At 41.2% G+C, this 24,887-nt stretch overlaps 1 pseudogene; it reads left to right on the top strand.

The window, feature by feature from the left end:
• The first annotated feature begins 8,568 nt into the window (after positions 1-8,568).
• Positions 8,569-9,660, top strand: LOC148119479 (speckle-type POZ protein pseudogene; annotated as a pseudogene).
• Positions 9,661-24,887: the final 15,227 nt, after the last annotated feature.

The raw sequence follows: 24,887 nt of genomic DNA, 5'->3' as shown, positions 1-24,887 counted from the left end.
TCAACACTGTTTAAGTGTTTTGTGGCAGGACCTCTTAAAACAGCTACAGGGTTTTGCAGTTAAAGCTGAGTTAGGAAGCCTCTCTTAGATGAGAGTGTTTGCTTGCCTCTAGCAAGCAGAGCAGACCCGAGAAATTGCTGCTACCAAGAAAGCATGCTTTACTCAATTCTTTTCCAAGTTTTCTCAAGCTTTATGTGGATTCAGTTATCCACGACGTTCTGCAGGACACAGAAATATGTGAGTGACAAATTGCCAATATAGGTGGAACTGTCTTTGAAATTTTCTGCTTCATGGAAAAATCTGCTAGATACTTTGTGCCTGCAGACCGAAGATGGATGCTCTAATGGTTCAGAAGATCTTCGGGCGACTGTCCAGGCAGCATGATATCTTTGTCAATTCTATAGTTTTGGAAGTTGCTTACAATGCACTTCTTATTTACTTGGGTAATATTACATCCTTCTGGAGTCTTTGATGGAATAGAAGAGTATATAGTAATAATATTGTTTTCCTTAGTTATGAGAAAAGATAAAGTATAAATATTGTAACTGTAATTACTGCTTGATACCTGTTTTATTATATGTAGTTTTACTATGGCAAAGTTGAAAACGTTTTTATTTAAACAGAAAAGGGAAGATAATATGGAATCCCCCTCTGTATGCTGTGAATATCAATGGTGAATAAACTTCCTTGGCCTGTTGATAGGGCAGAACATAGATAGGTGAGGAAAACTACACTGAATGCTGGGAGAAAGGAAGCAGAGTCAGGGAGAAGTCATGTATCCCTGATAGAGACAGATGCTGGGAACTTTACCTGGTAAGCCACAGCCATGTGACAATATACACATTACTAGAATGGGTAAAATTAAGATAGCAAATAAGAAGTTAGAGCTAATGGGCCAAGCTGTGATTTAATAAATATAGTTTCTGGGTGGTTATTTTGGGGCTGAGCAGCTGGGAACAAATAAGCAGCCTCATACAACACATGATCTCTTTGTTTATGGAAGATGAACACCAGTGAGACAGCTCCACTTATAACGGTTATTATTGGTTCCCGACAAGATCACACCTGATTAACTAAAATTCTAAAATGGAAGGCACAACTGACAAATGTTTTACTTAAGTTGAAGTAGATAGAGTCACTTCAGATATGGACTTTGGAGATAGAAAGACACAAACATTTAATCCATATTTTCAGGCCTAAAGTCATGCACCTTTAATCCAGATCTTGAACCTGGTAGACACACTGAAAATTGGGCCATCCTCCTGCTGGAAGCCTAGATAAGGACATGGAAGAAAGAAGCTCTTGCTCTTTGCTGCTTACCCTCATCTTGCAGCAAGCCCATTCCTGCACTGTCATTAGAGAATTCTCCTTTGAAATTTCTGTCTTTATTGAAGACCAGGCAACATGTTTAACCTCCTGGACTAAGTACATACTGAGTTGTTGGACTAGACCTTCCCAACTAGTCATTGTGGGATGTCATGCTGTCAGAACTTCAGCACTAAGTAATTCCAATAAATCCCCTTGAATTTAAACAAAGAGAGATGCTCTGTATATGTTCTGTTACTCTAGAGAACCCTAGAGCAATATTTTTAGATAAGAGTGTATAAAATGTTCCAAACTTTTAAAAGTAATGTATAATTGCCCAAACTAGTTACCTATTCTCAAAACAAGTTACCTAAGATTCAACCTAGAAAAAAAACAATTGAATGATTTTATAATCTCTAGTAGTAGCCTTGGCTGTCTTCTGTGAAATTACTATTGAAATCTGGAGTGAAAATTTCAAGAAATACAGTTGCTGCTACATAGAAGAGGTAACAGATAAGAAACATAAACTAAAAATCTATACCCTGTTTCTTATTGTGTTTCATGGGGTGAAGAGAAAACAAATCCTAGTTCTTCATTTGGGATCCAGTTTAACCTTTAAATCACCTCCAGAAGAAATGTCAGAGGGCAGCACAGCCCAGAGCTGGGACTACATTCAAATAGTGTCCAGAATTTATCCTACAGGGATATGGTCAACAAGACAAAATGACAGCCTACAGAATGGGAAAAGATCTTCACTAATCCCACATCAGACAGAGGTCTGATCTCCAAAATATACAAAGAACTCAAGAAATTGGACACCAAAAGATCACATAATTCAATAAAAAAATGGATTATAGACCTAAACAGAGAACTCTCAACAGAGGAATCTAAAATGACTGAAAGACACTTAAGGAAATGTTCAACAACCTTAGTCATCAGAAATGCAAATCAAAACAACTCTGAGATTCTATCTTATACCTGTAAGAGTGGCAAAGATCTAAAACTCTGATGACAATTTATGCTGCAGAAGTTGTGGGGAAAGGGGAACATTTCTGCCTCACTGGTGGAAATGCATGCTGGTACAACCCCTTTGGATGTCATTGTGGTGATTTCTCAGAAAATTAGGAAACAACCTTCCTCAAGACCCAGTAATACCACTTTTGGGTATATATCCATTCCATAGGATACTCGATCATGCCACAAGGACATGTGCTCAGCTATGTTCCGAGCAGCTTTGTTTGTCATAGCCAGAACCTGGAAACAACCTAAATGCCCCTCAACCAAAGAATGGATAAGAAAAATGTGGTACACTTACACAATTAAGTACTACACAGCAGAAAAAAATAACAACATCTTGAATTTTGAAGGAAAATAGATGGAGCTAGAAAACATTAATTTGAGTGAGGTAACCCAGACTCAGAAAGACAGCTATCACATGTACTCACTCATAGGTGGTTTTTAAACATAAAGCAAAAAAAAATCAGCCTACAAACCACAATCCCAGAGAATTTAGAGAACCATGAGGACACTAAGAGAGACTTACATAGATCTAATCTATATGGGAAGTAGAAAGTAAAAAAAGACAAGATCTCCTGAGTAAATTGGGAGCATAGGGACCTTGGGGGAGGATTAAAGGAGAAAGGGAAGATGCAGGGAGGGGAGTAGAGAAAAATGTATAGCTCAATAAATATCAATAAAAAAGAAGTCAAGAATGCATCCCAGCCTGTAGAAATCAGAGATAGGCAGCTCTCTATATATTGAGCCAGTCTGGTCTATAGAGTGAGGTCTAAGACATTCAGAAAGTTCTCTGGTTTTTTGTTTTTTTACTCTTTTTAATCTTTTGGCCTTCTATGCTTTTGTCTTCTCAGGGCCTGCCACTCAGCTCCTAAATTAATCACATATAGAGGCTCATTCTTTCTTATGAGCCTTAGCCTGGCTTTTTTCTAGCCAGCTTTTCTTAAATTATCCCATCTACCTCTTGCCTCTGGGCTTTTATCTTTCTTCCCTTCTATGTATCTTACTTTCACTCTTATTCCATGGTTAACACTTCTAAACAAGAACACAAAGGATAAAGAAGCAGGGAGGGAAATCAGAGAAACTTCACCTTTCACGATAGCCACAAATAGCATAAGATATCTTGGGATAACTCTGACCAAGGAAGTGAAAGACCTATTTGACAAGAACTTTAAGTCTTTGAAGTAAGAAATAGAGGAGGATAGCAGAAAATGGAAAGATCTCCCTTGCTCTTGGTTGGGAGGATCAACATAGCAAAAATGGCAATTCTACCAAAACCAATCTATAGATTCAATGAAAAGAGCCTCTTTAGGTCTCATCATTCCTGATTTCAAATTGTACTTCAAAACTATAATAAAAGTTATAAACGAGCATGGTATTGGCAGTATTGAATGGAAGACTCAGACATAAATCTATACATAGGAACCACGCCGGTCTCAAACACTGTGCTGTCATCTGGGTCCATGGCGCACTCTGGGCTCTGACTGTTGCTGAGGCCTATGTCTGGGTGCATGGCACTAAAAAAGCCAGAATCTTTGCCCAAACATGATACATTGAACAGCTGAGCAACACTAAGTAAACTGACAGGTAATCTGTGCTTTTTTCATTAAGCTGGTCAGCCATACTCGAACAGTATTTCTCTTTGCCATTGCCACTTGGTGGGAAAGGTCAGCCATGTACGTACATTACCAAAATTCCTCTGGATCTTCCCCAATCCTTGTAAAACTGTTAGCCTTCTATTTGGGGCATTATAAAAACCCCACTTCTCCCATGTTCCTGTATTAGAGCTACTGAGTACCAGCCTCAGCACTCTCTCAGAGTTCAGACTAGGACTTCTACAACAAGCGAAAACTGACTTTGTAATGAGATCTGCAAGACAGAACAAACAGACTTAGGGACGCTTCTTCCTGATTGTTTCTTTATTCCAGGGAAAAGAGGAAGCATAGGGGTCTAAGGTACAAGGGTAAAGCATCAGACAGAAGGGTGAGGGATAAGGGCATCAGGTATAAGGCATAAAGGGGGATAAAAAGGTAAGGGTAAGAAAAAGAGGGGCAATAGCAAAAGGGGGCATAGTGTAGAAGAAGTTTAAAAAGGTGGATGTGGGGATGATCTCCTGAAAGCTTTCAATTTATATTGGTATACAGACAAGTTAACAATCCCAATTCTGTCATGACAGGGTCTTTCAGCATGCGAGAAGACAGAAAGACCCCAAATAGCTGGTACAGGCTATTTTTAAAGCAAAGAGCCACAAAAGGAAGGGTGTGGGGGGGGGCTTGTTTTTTAATTATTATGATTGACTTATTCAAAGGGCTACTGCTGTGAGGCTTCAAATTGATCACAGAGTTGTCAGAAAGGCTTTATTAAAACACAAATCATATACCACTATAGAATTTGATAGAATTCAGAGGAGGATAAATTATCATATTCTCAATATCTAATGACAGATCCACAGGTCAAGAAGAGAAAGTTTGAATTCTTAATGAAATAATCCTCTTCTCCTTTTTCAGAACCAATAAATGATATTTTTCAAAGCCGAGTCAATCAACACACTGCCAGGTGCAGTTTTTTCGCCCCTAGGCCTCCATGTCTCACTTTCCACAAAAGCATGATGGTTTCTTATCCACTCTGCCACTGTCAGTGCCTAGAGAAGCTAAATAAGAAGATGAACCTGATGAAGATTATTTAGCTATCCACCAGGAGGTAGTAAATAGACAAGAGTCCCAGGTAACCTCGGGTGCATGGGAGGGTGGGAGGGTTGTTGGAAGGGGAGAGGGTTAGAGAGAAGGGAGTAGAGGAGGAATGGGGAAAGCTCGGTGGCCTGGGATGGGGGGGGAAGGAGGAAGGATGAATATGGGATCAGGGAAGAATAGATTTCAACTAAGGGAGTCATTTTAGGGTTTACAGGAGACTTGATTATATATGGGATCCCAGGTCCAAGAAGAGATCCCCAGATTGTTCTCTGGACAGAGGAGAGGGTGCTTGAACTGGCCTTGGCCCATAACCATACTGATGAATATTTTGCTTATCACCATAGATCCTTCATCTGGCGTAGGATGGCGACACAGATGGAGACCCACATTGGAGCACCGGACTGAGCCCCCCAAGGTCCAAATGAGGAGCAGAAGGAGGAAGAACATGAAAAACGAAATCAGGACTGCGAGGGATGCTATCACCCACTGATACAAGGGAATGGATCTAATGAGAGTTTACCAAGGCCAGTTGGACTGGGACTGAACGAGGACGTGACCTAACCAGATTCTCAGAATTTGGCCGGATTCTCTGAATGTGGCTGGCCCGAAATCTTTCTGAAAAGCCATTGACTATGATACTGGGACCTGTTTCCTCTGCATGTACTGGATTTTGGGGATCCAGTCTGTTTGGATACTCACCTTCCTGGACCTGGAGGGAGGGGGGAGAAACTTGAACTTCTTTGGGACTGAAAGACCATGGGGCTAGGTGGGAGAAAACTTTCTGTCTACAATGTCTTAATGGCTACCTGTGAAGTGGAAGTCCAAGAATTCAGTACATACTCTGTCCAGCAGGTTAGACTTGCAGGTTAATCTTTAGGCTATGTTGGAATTATGAAGAATTCTCTAATACCAGTGAAGGAATGGACTTGTGGCAAGATGAGGGCAAGCAGACTAAGAACAATAGCTTGTATCTTCCATGTACTTTCCTAGGCTTCCAGAAGGCAAAAGGTGTGCCCCAATTTAAAGTGTGTCTACTAGCCTCAAGATATGGATTAAATGTTTGTGCCTTTCTACCTCCAAAGTCTGTATTTGAAGTGATCGACTTACTTCAATTTAAGCAAAACATTACTCATAGTTGTGCCCTCCATTTTAGGGTTTTAGTTAATTCCAGGTCTTGTCAAGTAGGAAACCATGACTATCCATCACAAGTGCATTTTGTTTACTGGGGTCAATTTACCAGAAATAAAGAAATGATGTTTGTTCCTACACAGCTGTTATTACTCTTCTTATATTGTTGTAAGAATTCTTCCCATAAACCGGGCAGGGGTTTAATCCCAGCACTTGGGAGGCAGAGGATGGTGGGTCTCTGTGAGTTTGAGGTCAGCCTGGTCTAAAGAGTGAGTTCTAGGACTGGCTACATAGCTACTTAGAAACCCTGTCCCTCCCCGCAAACACACACAAAAAAGAATTTCTTCCAAAACAAGAAACATGATTAAGGAAGAGGTGCTTTTCTTGCTCTGTCAGGGGCCTCTGTGTTCCAACATGAAGGTTCAGGTGGAAGAATTCATATATGGTGGCAGGAAGCAGAGATAGGCAGGACTCTGAATGTGGCTGTCTTCTTTCCTTCCTTGTATTCCATCCAGACTCACAGTCCCCAGGATCGCTCTGCCAAATCTCATTGGTGGTTTTCCTCTCCTCCTCAGTTAATCCTCACTATACAGTCTTCCTGATCCACTTAGGGGTGTGCTGTGAGAAAATACTAAATACTTCTCCTTTCCATCATGCAGACTGCCAAGACTCAGCGTCTCAATACCTCCTAATTTTCATCCTCTTTGTTGTGTGCTGTTGTCTTTAAACTTTGAACGTCCATGCTTACTATGCTGGGCCTTAGATGTGAGAGAATATTCTGGTTTCCAAAGGACGCAGAATATATCCATCAGTTACTGAAGAAGGGGTTTGGAGACAGTTCCCCTTAGACTGTAATCTGTAAAATGTTCCTATATCTCTCATCCCTCTCTGGTTAGCATGTCTGAATGGACACATTAGCCTCAAGCACATGAGCATATCTTTAGTGATTTGGTCCACTCCGCAATTCCCAGTCCAGCTCTTTTGAAAATCTGCCTCCAATGCTGCTCATCCCTCAAGATAAGATAAATCAATCAATTGCTTTGATCTCTGAATTTTTGGGTATTTTTTATAAGAAGGTTTTCCAGGTGGCTAGTTAGTAGCATCAGTGACTCTTCTATATGTCGGTTTAGGGACAGGGAGGCAGATAACTTTCTCTCCAATGTGTCATTTGAAACCAAGTTACACAGTCAATGTTGGACTCCTCATTTGCAAAACATAAGCTTTGCATTGCCATTTCATTGCTCTCATGAGTATGCTCCTGAAGAGGAGAGCTGCTTCCTATTGGGGAACTTAGTGTATTTGTTCATATACAGTATCATTCCGGGAATGGAGCAGGTGGGGATTTTATTTTAGCTAAGTGGTTCTTTGAGAACTTGACACAACCAAAAGGATTCAGGTCCTCATCAGGAAGAGGCATGGGTCTTAATCAACAGGATTGTCCACATACCAGAGAAAGTCTTGGTCATTACAGCAAATCAAACTGACTGAAACAAATAGAAAGGCATACAAACAGACACAAATACACACACACACACACAGAGAGACAGAGAGAGAGACAGAGAGAGAGAGAGACAGAGACAGAGAGAGACAGAGAGAGAGAGAGAGAGAGAGAGAGAGAGAGAGAGAGAGAGAGAGAATCAGATTGCTGCTCAATCCTGGTCAACCAGTATCATGGGACTGGATTGGTTCCTGGGATTGGATTTACTCCTGGCTTCTGTTCCCTTAGACCTTGCATCCTCAGCCCTGCTCTCGAAAATTACAAACTTTTAATCTGGAATTGGTGCCAGAAGACACACACCTTTAATCCAGATCTCAAGGAAGGAAGACACACCCTAAACTGTGCCACACCCTATGCTCTTAGCATATAAAAGGTTGCCTTGCAGCAAGTCCTTTCCATAGCTGGCAATAGAGAATCATCTGTGGAATTCCAGCATAGACTGAGGAATAGTCAACACGTCAGACCTCTGGGACTAAGTAAGTACTGGGTTCTTGCACTTTTCCTTCACAGATAGACTTTGTGTGATTAGCAGGACAGTAGCCCTATGTAATTCTAATGAATTACTCTCCTTCAAATAAGAGAGATTCATTCTGTGTTCTGTTCCTTTAGAGAACCATAGTACACTTTTCAATATAAGAGTGTATAAAATGCTCCAAATTATCAAAAGTTGTGTAGAATTGCCAAAATGAATCACCTTCTTACTTAATATTTAATCTACAAAAGATGGAGACTGCCTTCTTTGAATTTCATAGTTCAATATGTATAGAATTTCAGAAAGACCAAAGTTTCTAACTTCATAGAAGAGTGAACAAATGGAAAAACAGAAACTAAAAATCTAAAATATGTCTGTAATTGTGACCCCCAAGGTTGAAGAAGAAAATAACCTTGTTCTTCTTTGGCTCTAGGTAAACCTTCACACCTTCAGCAGCAGATATGTCAGGGGACCTGGCAGCTGAGAGCAGCGGCTACACACAGATCAGAGTCAAGAAATTCTCCTACAGATGGACGATCAGCAACTTCTCTTTTTGCATGGAGGGAGTCTTGGGGAAAGACTTTAAAAGCCCCACTTTCTCACCAGGAGCCAATGACAAGCAGAAATGGTATTTGAAAGTATACCTGAATGGAATCGATGAGGAAAGCAGAGGTTACCTTTCAGTTTACCTAGGGTTGCTCAGCTCTCCAAAGAGCCCTGTATGGGCAAACTTCCACTTTGGGATCATAAATGCTAACGGAGAGAAATCACAAATCATGTATAGGCAAAGAGTCACCAGGTTTGACCAAAACGAAAGCTTCGGTTTAACAAAGTTCATCCTTAAAGATTTCCTTTTGTACAATCGACATTTTCTTCTCCCGGATGACAAACTCACACTCTTCTGTGAGGTGAGTGTGGTTCAGGACTGCATCAGCATCTCTGAGCAGAACACGCAGCCAGGGATTGACATTCCAAGGTGCACAATTGTAGATGATCTAGGAGAGCTGTGGGAGAATTCCAGCTTCACAGACTGCTGCCTGGTGGTAGCTGGCCAGGAATTCCGGGCTCACAAGGCCATCTTAGCTGCTCGCTCTCCAGTTTTCAGAGCCATGTTTGAACATGACATGGAGGAGAGCAGAAAGAATCGCATTGAGATTCATGACCTGGAACCTGAAGTCTTCAAGGCAATGATGGGCTTCATTTACACTGGGAAGGAACCAGATCTCCACAGCATGGCAGCTGCTGTGCTTGCAGCTGCTGACAGGTATGGCCTGGAGCATTTGAAGGTCATGTGTGAGAGGGCACTCTGCATGGACCTCTCTGTGGACAATGCTGCCCATACTCTCTTCCTGGCTGACCTCCACAGTGCAGTGCAGTTGAAAACTCAGGCAATGGATTTCATTACAGCTCGTGCTTCCGAGGTTTTTCAGACCTCAAGCTGGAAGACAGTGGTCGACTCCTATCCCCACTTGGTGAATGATGTATGTGTCTCCCTGGCTTTTGCACATTGTCCTTTTCTGGAGCCCCCTCTCAAATGCTTGAAGCGATCTTAGGACCCTGTGGGCTGTGACCTACGTATGTATTCCAGAAAAAGCACCCAGAATTGTTATGAATGACACCTGTTTATACTGTGGGCTCTTGGGTGCATTTACAGTGAATTTGGGGAATTACAGCTCTCAGGCCTGGCTTTAACACATCTGTAAATGAGTTGAAGCCAGGTAGGGGGAGGAGCAGCATTGGACTCTAGTATACTCTATGCAACTTCTACCCTGTTGTTAGACTGCTTTGATTTTTGTGCCATCAGATGGAAACTGGGATTCAGGGTTCTGCTGAGCCCAAGATTATCCCAGTAAGGTTTCTTGGCAGAAAACTGTCTGGATTGAACTGTGTAGACTATATGATCAAGGGCTCAGAACAAAGGAAAGAAAAATCATGAATGTTTATTTTCAAGAGAAGGGGAACAGAAAGAAGACATTTTCTCTCCAAACTCAGCAATTGTGAGCTGGAGAGATGATGACTCAGTTGACAAATGCAATAGTTATTCCTGCAGGGGACCCTTAATCACTTCCCGGCACACATGGCGGGATTTTCACCCATTTCAAACTGGGGCTACAGAGGATCTGAGTTCCTACTCCATGGGTACAGCCATCTCTGTAGACAAAACCCTACCCAAATAAAATATAAAATGAGTAAAATATTTAAATCAGTTTGTGGGTTCTGGTAGTGTTTCTGTTTGGTGAAGCCCATTTTTGTCCCTCCAACTCTGCTGAGCCATAGTGGTTTGTCCCAGTCCTCCCTGGGCACAGTGGAGAACAACCCATCATGCTCTTGTTGAAAGTGAGACATGGAGGCCTAAGGGGAAAAAGACAACTGCACCTGGCAGTGTGTTGATTGACTCGGCTTTGAAAAATAGTGTTTATTGGTTCTGAAAAGGGACAAGGGGATTGATTCACCAAGATTTCAAACTTTCTCTTCCCGACCTGTGGTACTGTCTCTAGATATTATGAATATGATTGTTTATTCTTCCATGATTTCTATCATCTTCTATAGTGGTATATGATTTGTGTTTTAATAAATAAAGTTCACCTGAAGGTAAGAGGAAAAAGCAGCCATACTGTTCAGTTACACAGGTCAGGATCTGATGGCACACACCTTTAATCCCAGGACTTGGGAGCCAGAGCCAGACTGATCTCAGTCATCTGATCAAATGACAGATCAAAGCCATCCTGTACTACTTGAGATTGAATCTGTCTTAAAGGAGAAACAAAGCTCACATAAAGGTGATCCCAATGCCTGGTATCACATGACTTGAATTCCAGTACTAGGGAGGTTGAGACAGGAGTTGTATGACTGTATGGAGAAAGGCATATATAGGAAAAGAGAGGAACTCAGTGGATATGGAGTGTGGACACTTCAGCATTCATGGAGACAGGATCTCACCCATATTCTTTCTGAAGTAGAGGTAAGACAGAGTGGCTGACTCCTTTTCTTTTCTGTTATTCAGGTTTACCACAACATCTGTCTCTGGGTTTTCATTAATTGTTGTAAATCTTCCATCAGTGCAATCGTCAGAAATTCATTCTCTCTTAGAAACAGGTTCAATGCCTGGGTATCCCTCTCTCCCCACTCTTTGTTTGACTCTGCTTGTTTTTCTTCTACAACTCTTTCCATATTAGTGTGGAGTAGTAGATTTACAGTTTAATCCCAGCCTAGCTCCCTGTTGATTTAGGCATCAAAGATTGAAGATATCATGTTCATGTGTATGTTGGAAGTCAGGTTAGTGTCAAATCACACCCCTTTTGTCGAAAGGAATTGCTTTTGTAGAATTCTAAAAAGATTCTAAAGTCTTTCTGACAACTCTGTGGCCAATTTTGAGGCCTCACAGAAGTAGTACGTGCCCCAGGGAACCAAGGACCTAACAATGACACATGCACATACTAAAATGTTGGGAACTTTCCATCATGTCCCAGAGTCCTTGTAAATGTTCTCCAAATAGAACTCAGTTATTGAATAGGGGCAAGATAACCCTTAGGTTCCTGGTGTTTTGACTCAGTCCCTGGGAAAGGGGCAAAGTGACCCTCAGATGTTCCCTCTTACCTCACCTGATCTGGCATCTGCTCTCTGATGGGGAAGCTCTACCAATAACATTCTGTTTAGGGTGTATCTCCCTGGTTCCAAAGAAAACAGAAACATCCAGGTACACTTGCCTCTGTCCTTTTGTTCCCTGAGCTCCTGGATTGCTGGAATCCTGGTTTTGTAAGTTTCCTTTCTTCCATTTATTAAAGCTAAAACTTTTATATTAAGCTAGTCTAGTTAATTCTAACTAGCGATCGACCACACCCATCAACTCTCCAGCCAATTATAAGTAATAGTCCTTTGAATAAGCCAATCATAACAGTTTAAAAAAACAACCCACAGACACCCCATTCCTTTTGTGGTTTTTTGCTTTAAAAGTAGCCTGCACCAGCTATTCAGGGTCTTTCTGGCTTCTCAAATGCTGAAAGATCCTATCATGACAGAATTAATAAAATCCTCATGCTTTTACATCAACTGTGGTGTGAGAGAAGGTCTCTTGGGGCTACTCCTCCGGGTAGTAGGACTTCATGGTCCAACATTTGGTTCCCTGACTGGGAATCAAGTCTCTCCCAGACCCACTCAAGACCCAGTTGGAGGTATGAATGAGCTCACTTTTATGTCTGTCTGCTTGTGTATTATGTTACTGTGTAATTGTGAATCAGTAATTTAAAATTGTACCTGTGCAGGTTCTTCATTGAAACAGGACCAGAGGTAGGAAGCAGATGTGTCCTGAGACCCCAGTCCATAGTCTTGGAAGGTATTCCAGGCAGTTTGAAGAGGGGGGTGACCAGGTCCCCCTAGTCCATGGGAAACATGATTTGTTTCCAACTGTACTTTCAGTTCTGCACCAGAGTGGTGGTGAAACCACCAGCCTCTGGATTTGAATTTGTGTCTGTCTCTTTGTATTTTTGTTTTTGTTTGTCGGTTTGTCTTTGATAAAATAAAACAACATATTACCACCCCATGGCCATCATCAGCTCTCCTGATTCTGAAAGGGAAGGCAACAAAGGCAGCTGCCCCTCCTCAAAGCCTTTTGTCTTCTCTCTTTCCTGTACTGGAGCAAAAAACCCAGAATTCAAGCACCTCCAGTTCTTCCTGATACCCAGAATGACCTTCTCTCTCCTCCTCCTCCGGAGGAGGAGGAGAAGGCAGAGGGGGAGGAGGAGAAAGCATTTCCCACGGCCCTTTCTGAAGCCCACTGATCAGGCCCCTAGCCCTGAAATCTTCAGCACTCAGCATCTATGTGGGGACAGGGGAGGAACATCCAAAAGGGACCAGGGAGTGACCTGCAAAGCACTTTCTCTCCACTCAGACACTTAGACTCTGACCAGACTCATATAATCTGTTCTGACTACCCACCAGCCCACTGAAAATCTCAGTATGGAATTGTTTGTCATTTGGGCAAAACCTGCTGTTCACTGGAATGCTTGATGAATTAAACATGTAAGACCCACAGAGAAATGACTGCTGAACTTGTTTAAAGGTGAGACAGTCCTTCAGGGTTCCTGCCTCATGAAAGAGTCTGCCAGACATTCTGCAGGAAACAGAAGAAAGTGACTAACAAACTGCCAATATAGGTGGAATTGTCTTTGAAATTTCTTGCTTCGTGGAAAAGTCTGCAGGATACTAGGGACCAGCAGGCTGATAATGGGTGCCCAAAATGTTACAGAAGAACTTTGGGTGACTGTCCGGATAGTGAGATGTCTCTGTCAATTCTAGAATTTTGGATGTTTCTTACAATGCACTTCCTGTTTACTTAGGTAATATGATATCCTTCTAGGGTCTTTGATGGACTTGAAGAATAAATAGGTATAGTTATAATTTTCCTTAGTCATGATAAAAGATAAAGTAGACATAAATATTATAACTGTAATTCTTCTATGTGATTTAACTATGTTAAAGTTAAAAGCTTGCTATTTATTTAAACAGAAAAGGGGAGGTAATGTATGCTGTGAATAAGTTTTATTGCCCTGGGTAAATAAAGAAGCTGCTTTCAGTCATTGACTTAACAGAGTAAAGCCAGGCTGAAAGACATAGAGAGAAAGAGAGTAGGGAGAGTCAGTGAGAAGCCATGTAACCCCACCAGAGACAGACACCACAAGGAACCGCCAGTAAGACACAGTCACATGGTAATAAACAGATTTATAGAAATGGGTTAAATTAAGATGTAAGAGCTAGCCAATAAAAAACTAGAACTAATAGGCCAAGCAGTGATTTAATTAATACACTTTCTGAGTGGTTATTTCAGGAATCTGGGAAACTAGGAAAAAGCAAGTGGCCTCCTATAACAGATTGGCACTCCAATGTGTTCTAGCTCAATCCACATAAAACCTGAAAGGTCTTGAAAAGGAACTCTAGACAGTAAGAAAGAAAGTTTAGCCACATGTTTTTCTAATGGACTCTGCTTGCTGGTGGCATGCTGCAGTTCCTTTAAGAGAGGTCTTCCTGATTCAGCAGAAGAGACAAAAAAGCCACACAGTTTCAAAACAGCATCACACACTGCTCTGGCACTTTCAGGAGGCCAAGCACTTGAATGGGCTTTGTGGGCCTGGGTTCTTGTATACTCACACGGGATCTGGAGCAAAGTAGCTGGGACAATGCCCATGACTCAGTGCTCCCTTCCTGGGCAGGCAGCAGAATCAGGTCTACTATGTGTGCACAAGCAAGAGAGCATGGCAGATTTCTGCCACCATACAGAGAGATATTTACAGGCCATGCAGTGTGTTGCATGGCAGATTTAGCTATTACTCAAACAAAAATGGTTTATGTATGCTCTTTCTCAGAGTTAAAGTGGTGAGTGCAGCTCCTACCTGGCAGTCCCAGAGCTGGCAGTAATGGTACCTCTGTCATTTTGCAAAGCAAATAAAGATAGAGACAGCATCCAGGGTTACTGCAACCAAGCAGCTTAGCATTTTAAAAGCTCTCTAGGACAGAAAAGGATTTCAGATATACAATAGTACAAATTCAGACATAAAAGATTTCAAATGAGAAGTGTGTTTAAAAATGTATGCAGGCTCACGTTCTCCCTCCTTCTGCTTCTCATTTGGAGAACGTGGGCAAGAAAGGCAGGACTAGAGGGAACCTTCATCTGACGATAGATGGAGATAGAGATAGAGACCCACATCGGAACACTGGACTGAGCCCCCAAGGTCCAAATGAGGAGCAGAAGGAGAGAGATCATGAAAAAGGAAATCAGAACTGTGTGGGGTGCGTTCACCCTCGGATACAAGGGGACTAATCGAATGAGAGCTCACCAAGGCCAGCTGGACTGGGACTGAACGAGCATGTGATCAAACTGGAGTCTCTAAATATGACTGACATGGGGGCTGACTGAGAAGCCATTGTCAGTGGCACTGGGTCTTGTTTTGTCTGCATGTACTAGCTTTCTGGGATCCTAGGCTGTTTGGATGCTCACCTTCCTAGACCTGGAGGGAGAGGGGATAGATGGAGATAGAGATAGAGACCCACATCGGAACACTGGACTGAGCCCCCAAGGTCCAAATGAGGAGCAGAAGGAGAGAGATCATGAAAAAGGAAATCTTGAACTTCCCACAGGGCAGGAAACCCTGACTGCTCTTAGGACTGGAGAGGAAGGAGGGAAGGAAGTTGGGGGGGAGGAGGAGAAGAAGTTTGTGAAATGGAAGGGTATGGGGAGGAGGGGAGGAAGTGGAAATTTTTATAAACAAGTAAATAAATTAAAAAAATATATGTAGGCTTGGGAGAGAGAGAGGTAAAAGAATAAAGAAACAATAAATGTAAGATAAAATAGTACAGATAGTCATAAATTAAAAGAGTAAATATATTAAAATGAATATTAAACTTGTAGAAAAAGTAATAGAGTAAGAAAAATAAGTTATATAAAGATGTAATATATACAGAAAGTCTGGATTATATATATTATTGTGCTTTCTTTGAATTTTTTGACTGTGAAGGAACTAAGTAACCAACATATATTTTAATGGCATATGTCTTCAAATCGTGGGTCTAAGGATATATTGCTTTCGAAAAGAGGTTCTTCTTTTGTTTCCACGGAGGATGAGAAGCTGTGGAATCCTTCCAGACTAATGTGGTTGGATGCAACAAGACTTCCTGATAGGTTGCCACGAACACCCCTAAAAATTAATTCATCAAACAAAAGGCAGGAAGCATTTGGAGAGAACTATGCCCAAATTAACTAAATGATTGTTTATAAATGTTTGTTTATATTTAAAGGGGGATATGCTATAGAAATCTAATTGTTATACACACATATGTTTCTGCTCTTTATTAACGTATTGTGTTTGTGCAGCTTATATGAAAATGCAATCTATAATTAAGAAACATAGGTTAATAGAGAGTCATCTAAAATAATCAAGGTTATAGACATGTTAGGTATTCTAGATATACAGAGATATATTTCAGGTAGACAGGTGATGCTGAAAGTTACAAAATAACTCCACACTAGTTCAAAATTATGTATATTAAAGGGTTATTTATTGAGGGGTAGACTCACAGATCATAGTCCTAGATCACAGTCCTCTGCACAAACAGGGAACAGGAAACAAATCTAGCAGCAGGAAGAGAAAACTGGAAGCAAGAGAGTGAGTAGATGCTTTACAGCTGCATTTATAGTATAAGATATTATGCCCAAGTGGGCTGGTATCTTAAAGGCTAGTGGCTGAAGAAGCTCCCACCGCACCTTCCCCTTTTGTTTAGATAAGAGAGTCCCAAACCCAATACAAAACTATGTACACTAGTGTTGACAGAGGTTTCTGTCTTACCCATTTGCACAGCCATTTCATCCCAAAGAAACACACAGAGTTCTACATTAATTTTAAACTGGTTGGTCTCTTAGCTCAGGCTTCTTATTAACTCTTATAATTTATATTAGTCCATAATTCTTGTCTACGTTAGCCATGAAGTTTGGTACCTTTATCGGCGAGGCAGTCACATCTTGCTTGCTCTGTGTCTGGTTTCCTCTGTGTCTTGGTGACCATTGCAGACTGATTCTTTCTCTTCCAGAATTCTCCTGTTATCCTTGTCCCACTTCTACTTCCTGTCTGGTTGCACCACCTATACTTCCTGCCTGGCTACTGGCCATTCAGCATTTTATTAAACAAATACAAGAAACAAATCTTTACAGGGTAAAATCATTATCACACAGCACACTAGGAACAGATATCAAGGGTAAAGTTGGAAATACAACTAGCATAAACAATAGTAAGCAAGGAACATATCCTAATGTTTTAAATACACATTCTATCCCAAGGAGTCTACAACTTGTATTGAAAATGGCTTGGCTAGATTATAAGAGGATGTTAACTACGACTGACTATCTAATCTTTAACCCCATGGAAGGCCTGAGAAGAGAGATAGCATTACTTGAGTGGGCAGAAAGTACAATCAAGCAGCTTCCAAAATGTGTAGTACATGACAGAGACAACCGACTGTCTGAGCAATCATCCAAAGTCTCATTTGCAATGTTGAAGCAACCAACTTTGTTTAAGGCCTAGAGTACTTGACAGACCATTTTCAGAGGCAGGAAATTTTTCAGAACAGTCTTACCCTATATTGGCAAGGTTTAGCAGTCATTTTTCTTGTATCCTGCTTGTCCAGTCTGGACATCGTGCACTTTGTCAGTGATCGAGGCATTAGCAGTACCTTACCCAAAGGCCAGTTGTGTCAAGAATAAAAAAAACCCTCCAAGTGGAGTATCTTTGGTGATCAACACTCTCTCAGAAATAGATCAGTGCTGCCAGGAGCACTTGTGTCTCACCTCAGCAGAACACTAAGTAATTTAAATGCCATGTTATACAAATCTTTGAAGTAGTTGAAGTTTACCTATTTATGCAGACTTCAATCTCTATGTATCTAAAGAACCTAATTAGTCTGACTAAAAGTATAACAAACATGAATAACTATTGACCTAAAATACTTAATACCTATATAACTTAAAGATTAAGGCTTCATATCAGAATATTAAACAACCTTTAATACTGTGCAGTAAAGTAGGACAATGACTTCAAAATGTAAACAATGTGTAAATATCCCGATCAGAGGTAGAAATATATAATTCAACATGATAAATATATCCTAAAATTTTATCAATATATGAAATGTCTTAAACAGAGGTAGAAACATACATGCACACAGTCTGACAAAATAAATAACTTTGCATAGGTGTACAAATATTGTAAACAGAAATAGAAGCATATTCAATATAACAAATATAATTTGAACTTGTATCAATATGCAAAAGTTGATACAAATGTAAATAATAACTCACAAGTATTCATTCTATTACTCACTATTATTGTTATTAGTGTAAGTTCACACTAATCTACCTATTATCCCATTTAATTTGCACTTTTTTGAGGTCTCTGGGCCTATATAATTTCCACCCAACATCTAACCCCATAAAAGTAATGATCACTCCCTAAATAGTGTCCATAACCATGAGGACAAACTTTCTTGGGAGAGGGGACATCATCTTCTAGAACTGCTTCCAGCTGTCATGGGGGCAATGTTCTTTTTATGAGATCCTGCATAAATAAAATGAATAACTCTCAAGATTGCTGTTTCAAATAATTACAAATGGTTTCTTAGTAGTCAATAGGATTTTTCTGAAGTTCTTATTTGGAGTTCTGGCCAGAACATTGTAAGAAGATACATCATTTCTGCATCTGGTACCCAAAAACTGGCCTTATAGTAGTGCTATCAGCATCATGATGTCATATCAATCAGTTGGAGTCATTGTTGTGGGATCCCTTTTACTTCCTGGACACTTTAAAGATTACTGCAGGAAAATCTACTGATAATTATTGAAAACTTAAACATTATTCATATAGACATATATTCGATAAAAGATATGATAAAGACAAAATGGGCATGGAGAAAACTAAAATATTTAATTAAAACTTATCTTTTTTCTCTCCCATACCAGATAGCACCTGACTTGAGACAGAAATTCTGAATTTTTCTTTTAACGACATGATTGGATTTGGAAAAGAATAGCTTGGGTCCAAATATAAAGCAAGCTCTGATTGTTGCTTAGAGGTTTATCCATGTCAGATAATCAATTTTTACCATGTAGATGATACAGCATCACTGTGCTTTGTTTCACTTAAGATAGGGTTTCAATTCCTAGAAATTGAGCATTTTCCTCTTGAAGAGGCCAATCTGAATGCCAAGATTATAGAGTAATGATACTCAAGTGTTCACCCATGTCTAGTAATTCCTTAATTAAAATGATATTTATATGTACTCTTTGATTTGGTCTTTAATCATATATAGAAGTATGACAAAAATATATGTTTCCTATTTCCTGCTGGAGTTTTTAAATCCTCTCCCTGTCTATTCCATCATCCTTAACACTATGGCTTTTTTCAGTAGGCACTGCATTTTTTAAGTTTTCCTGGTGAGACATGTTCTCCACAATGACTGGGAATGACTTGACCATGTTTGAAATGTGAAAGTGTTGAACCCTGAAGTCCAACTACCAGGAGGAGTCACCCTGAGAGACCATCTCTCACACCACAGTTGATGTAAAAGCATGAGGATTTTATTAATTCTGTCATGACAGGGTCTTTCAGCATTCGAGAATCAGAAAGACCCTGAATAGCTGGTACAGGCTACTTTTAAAGCAAAACGCCACAAAAGGAAGGGGGTATCTGTGTGTTGTTTTTTTTTAACTATTATGATTGGCTTATTCAAAGGGCTATTACTGATAATTGGCTGGAGAGCAGTTGCCAGCTCAGGTGAGGTTAGAGGGAACATCTGAGGGTCACTTTGCCCCTTTCCCAGGGACTGAGTCAAAACACCAGGAACTGAGTCAACACCTAAGGGTTGTCTTGCCCCTATTCAATACCTGAGTTCTATTTGGAGAACATTTACAAGGACTTAGAGAGATAATGGAAAATTCCCGGACTCTCTGAATGAGGCTGACAATGAGGGCTGACTGAGAACCAATGATAATGGTACTGGGTTATGCCTACTGCATGTACTGGCATTTTGGGAGCCTAGTCTGTTTGGATACACACCTTCCTAGACCTGGATGGAGGAGGGAGGGCCTTGGTCTTCCCACATGGCAGGGTACCATGACTTCTCTTCGGAATGGAGAAGGAGAGGGAGGGGAGTGAAAGGGAAATGGGACGAGGTGGAAATTTTTAATAAATAAATATATTTTTAAAAAACGTTCTCAACATTTTAGTACATGCATGTGCAGCTGAAAGGTCCTTGTTTCCTGGGGTGGGGCACTACTGCTGAGAGGCCTCAAAATTGGCCTCAGAGTTGTCAGAAATGGCTTTAAAGTTATTTTAGAGTTCTACATTGCCTCCTCTTATTTGACCAAAATTCCAATCCTGGAATTTTAGTAAATTTGGAGGTCTAATTGGATCAGTACACAGAAATTAGCAGAATCATCAGCGACAGAAGTAGAATCACAAGGAGTTAAACGAGTGTTGTAGGCCCATCATCTATCAATAGAGGGCACCAGGGACCAGTTTCCTGTCTTCCTGGGACTTGGGAGATTTAGGTTACACAGGTGTTGATATTGAGGTGTTGGAGTCCCCAAACATAAGGCTTTTTATTTTTTTTTTTTTTGATACTTTTGTTAAGGTTAACTTTTTCTGTTGCCCCCAACTACAGGACGTATGAGAGGTGATATTGTTGAAACTGCCAGATGAGGCTATTCCCTCATAATAGGGAGGTCCTGCTGACAGGCATAGCCAGCAAGATTGTGTCAAGCTGGGGTCAGTACTATTTAGCAAGGAAAAGGCTCCCTGCACAAGGTTGAATAGTCGTTGTCTGGTGTTGGGAGGTGCTGGCACAGAAGCATGGGGAGTAGACCAGCCTGCAGCATCAGGGATAGCTCGAGCCCCAGTAGGGGGGTCTAGTCCGGCTGGCAGCAGAAGGGATAGTTAGGGCCCCTTTAGGGGCGCTAGTCCAGCCGGGGCTAGCTGACCCTGGTCAGATAGTACTTGATTGGGTCCTATTGGTTAGCTTGGAGGAATCTCTACCTTTAGCTTAATGGTGAAGGTGGTACCTAAGTCCTTTTTCAGTGTCTAAACGCAGCTGTTGGAGCTATGAATCTGGAATATCCCAGGAATCTAGTCTGACCTCTAATTGACAGAAATCAGGGGTGAGGTGGGCCACCAAGTACCTGGAGGGGCTATTTTGGAGGTGATCCAACCACCTCCCTGGTTTGTGAGGAAACCTGCCAAGTCAGTTTCAGGGGTGCATGGAGATTACTATGGATGGGCAGGGGTATCAAAGCAAGGGCTTGAGGAGGCCTGGGTTGCAGCACAAACAGGTGTGAGCAGGCGGCTGCTGTTCTGGGTGTGCAGAGCTGCGCTTTCCTCACGTCTTGCCAATATATACCCCAGGCATCAATTCTGGAATGGATGTGAGATTTCCAGGTGTCTGGGTGGCCAGGGGTTGGAGATCTGAAGGGCCTTTAGATGGATAGATAACAGTCTGGGAAGAACAGCATTAGGATTATATAGGTTATCCACCTTAGTAAGCAATGGCTTTTACATATGATCTCAAAAAAGTGAGATTTGAACCCAGAACAGGACAAAGGAAGGGAGGACTGTCCAGTTATTTCCACTGATCTCTCGGACCAATTTTGTCATTGTCTCTTTTTTTAGGGTTTTCTCTCTGACCTGAGCTCTGGGGTCGGGAGCACAGTGTCAATTGATCTCCAGTTGGGTGGCCAGTCCCTGACTTACCTGGGCAACAAGGCAGTTTTACCATCAGTCTCAATTACCTTGGCCAGGCCAAAACTCAGAAAGAGTTCTTCTCTGATCTTTTTAGCCACCACATTGGCCGTCTCAGTCCTGGTAAGAAAAGCTTCTTACCATCCGTAGAGTTTGTATCAAAAGGGCCGATGTCCCTTTAAGAAGGCTACTCAGCTCAGCCACCATTGCTACCCCTCCTCCTTCAGCAAATCCTACAGGTGTGAGCTACCAAAATCAGCTCTGCCTGGGCAGGTAAATACAGAATTTTGTTTGTTGTACCCCAAGTTTCCCACAGCTGTGGTCTGGGAAGCTGGGACCTGTTGTTCTTTGTGAAACCTGTAAGCAGCTGGGGATGGTGTTTGGCTGTGAGTGTAATCCAGTTCTGGTGCCTCCTGGGCTTTTGAGGCTGCAGGGTGAGCCAGGGCTGCTGTCTTTACATGTCTCCATACTCTACAGTCCACTGAGTTACTCTCTTTCCCTTTATGTGCCTTTCTCCACCCAGGTATATAACTCCTGCCTAAAACTCCCTAGTGCTGGAATTAAAGGCATGTGATTCCAGGCATTGGGATCACCTTTGTTTGAACTTTGTTTCTCCTTTAAGACAGATTCAATCTCAAGTAGCCCATGATGGCTTTGAACTCACTGAGATCCGTCTGGCTCTGTCTCAAGAGTCCTGGGAATAAAGGTCTGTGCCACCAGTCCCTGACCTATATAACTGAATAGTATGGCTGCTTTGCCCTCTGTCTCTGCTTCTTTCTGTGCAATTGTCAGAAATTCATTCTCTCTTAGAAACAGGTTCAATGCCTGGGTATCTCTCTCTCCCCACTTCTTTGTCTGACTCTTCTTGTTTTTCTTTGTACAACTCTTTCCAGATTAGTATGGAGTAGTAGATTTACAGTTTAATCCCAGCCAAGCTCCCTGTTGATTTAGGCATCAAAAATTGAAGAAAATGTGTTAATGTGTGTTTTGGTAGACAGGTTAGTTTCAAATCACACCCATTTTGCCGAAAGAAATTGCTTTCCCTGGCTATTTTTCAATGTTTGTAAGTTGTTTTACAGGAGACTGAGAGCATTTATTTTGAACACTTTTATTTAAAGCAAATTTAAAAGGCAGATAAACAAAATAAATAAATAAATAAATAAATAAATAAATAAATAAATGGTGAGTATTTTACTGTTGCATTGTGATAGTGTGACGTCTCAAAGAGGCTAAAAGTCGGAGAGTTTTGAGATTTAGTTTGAGATTATTGTGCTTCTAACTCAAAGGTCCCACTAGTAAATCAGAGTTCTGCTTTCTCAAGGCTATTGTAAACAGGTGTGGCTAGTTGCCAGACCTTGTGCTCCTGAAATAGAGAAGTAGTTGGTTCCTATCTAAAACAAAAGTCTAAGGATCCAACTAAATTCTAGTTCCCTTTAATGAAATAACTTGGGATTCTACCCAGGGAGTGGTTTGCCTACAGAGTGTTTGGTCTAGGGCATGAAATGTTGGGCCCTAAAGCCCCACCAAGGAGGAGCTCGCCCCAAGAGACCCTCTTACTATGGTTGATGCAATAGCAAGAGGAATTTTTATTTTGTTGCTGCGGCAGAGGTCCCTCAGCCTTGAGAGGAGAAAGATCCCTGCTTTGTATATTACAGGCTCTTTTAAAGGAGAAAACCACAGAATCAAGGGGGGTAGTACAGAATCAAAAGGGAGAGTCCAAAAATTATTTGTCAACTATTTTGACTAGTTCATTCAATGGTCAGTTAACTCTAATTGATCAATGATGTGGTGGTTGCTGGGTTGGTTGAGCAAGGAGAAACACTTGCAGGTCATCTGCAGGTCATCTCACCCCAGTTCCAGGGTCTGGATCTATTGAAGAAAAACTACAAAGTGGATGGAAAATAGTAAAAGCTCCAGTGCACACATGGTTGGTTACCAGGATCCCCTGGTTCCCAGGAAGGGGGAGTGCAGTAATGCTGAGGTGTTGCAAAGTCTTTCAGAATTAAGGGCGTGAGTGATGAATGTACCCCGTGACTTTTAATTGTATGTTAATGCAGTCCTTTTGTTCTGCTCCTACCTTTTGAAGTCAGGGGTATATTAAGCTGTTGGAAATTAAACACGGATGAATTTTTAGTACTCACTGAAGTTCCTTCCCATACTATCCTATTTGTTTCGGCGTTTTATTATTTTGGTTTATATCTTTGTATTCTTCACTATATTTCTAAATTCCCACACCTTCACTTTGGAAGAAAGGTCATTTTGTCAAGACTGGTCCCCGATATAATAGAGCATTCCCAACTCAGTTGACCTCCTTTGTCCACAATGACTTGCTCATGAGTATGAGAATGCATAGTTGCTGAATTATAGCTGCTCTTCCTACAGGGAAAAATTCTAAGCATTCCTTTAATAGTTTATAATGAGTTTCTCTCTTCGTCTCTCTCTGTGTTTCTGTTACCTTGTTTCTCTATGATTCTCTATCATTCTCTTACTCAATGTCTCTGTGTGTCACTGTGTCAGTTTTCCCTCTTTTTTGTCTCCCTCACTGTCTCTCTCTGTCTCTATATCTTTCTGTGTATAGCTATGTGTCTCTATCTATCTATCTATCTATCTATCTATCTATCTATCTATCTATCATCTCTCTGTCTGTCTATCTATCAATCTCTCTCCTGTGTGAGAGTTTGTTTAGAGAACACCTCTCTGTGTACCTCGCTCCTTGTCACTCTCTCATCTTCCCGTCTATCTTATGTACGTCTCTCTCTCGTTCTCTCTCTGTATTTCTCATTTTGTGTGTCACTGTGTGTCTCTCTCTGTAGCATGGATTCTAATTGGTTTTAATAATAACTCATAGTCCACTACTGGGGTGAAAGCTGAAGAATCAGAGAAGCAGAGAAGTCAGCCACTAGAGCTTTTACCTCTACTAATTCTTAGACCAAAGTGGTGATCCTGTCCTCAGAATTCTTTGTCAGACTGCCACCACAGACTGACTGCCGTACACTGACTGTGCCTTAGACTGCACTGCCATGAGCTCCTGTCTCTTGTCACCTTATACTCCTCTCTCCACCCAACCATATCCCTTCCTTTCTCTACCTCCTTAGTGCTGGGATTCAAAGTGTGTGACTCCCAAATACAGGGATTAAAGGTGTGAGCCACACTCACTTGACTCTGTTTCTCTTTTAAACTAGATCAATTTCACATAGCCCATGGTGGCCTTGAACTAACAAAGATCTATCAGCTGAAAGACTCAGATAAATCTGCTGAGTCCCTCTAGCAGAAAAAATAGAGCCAAAAATCTAAGCAGGGAGAGAAGAATCAAAAATCTAGATTAGCTGATTCAATGAGTCTGTTTCAGGAACTAGCTGAAGATAAAGTTAGAATATAATCTTGAGAAACAGGGAGTTACCGCCTTGTGATTATCACTGGTATTTTCAGAATTTTTCAATGATCACTGGTATTTTCAGAATTTTCCAATGATGCCCTCCCAACCCCCTTTGGATTATTGTGTTAATGTT

This window comes from Myodes glareolus, chromosome 17, assembly GCF_982192425.1.
Source record: "Myodes glareolus chromosome 17, mMyoGla1.1, whole genome shotgun sequence".
Taxonomy (NCBI): Eukaryota; Metazoa; Chordata; class Mammalia; order Rodentia; family Cricetidae; genus Myodes; species Myodes glareolus.
This window is presented reverse-complemented; position numbering and strand designations above follow the sequence as displayed.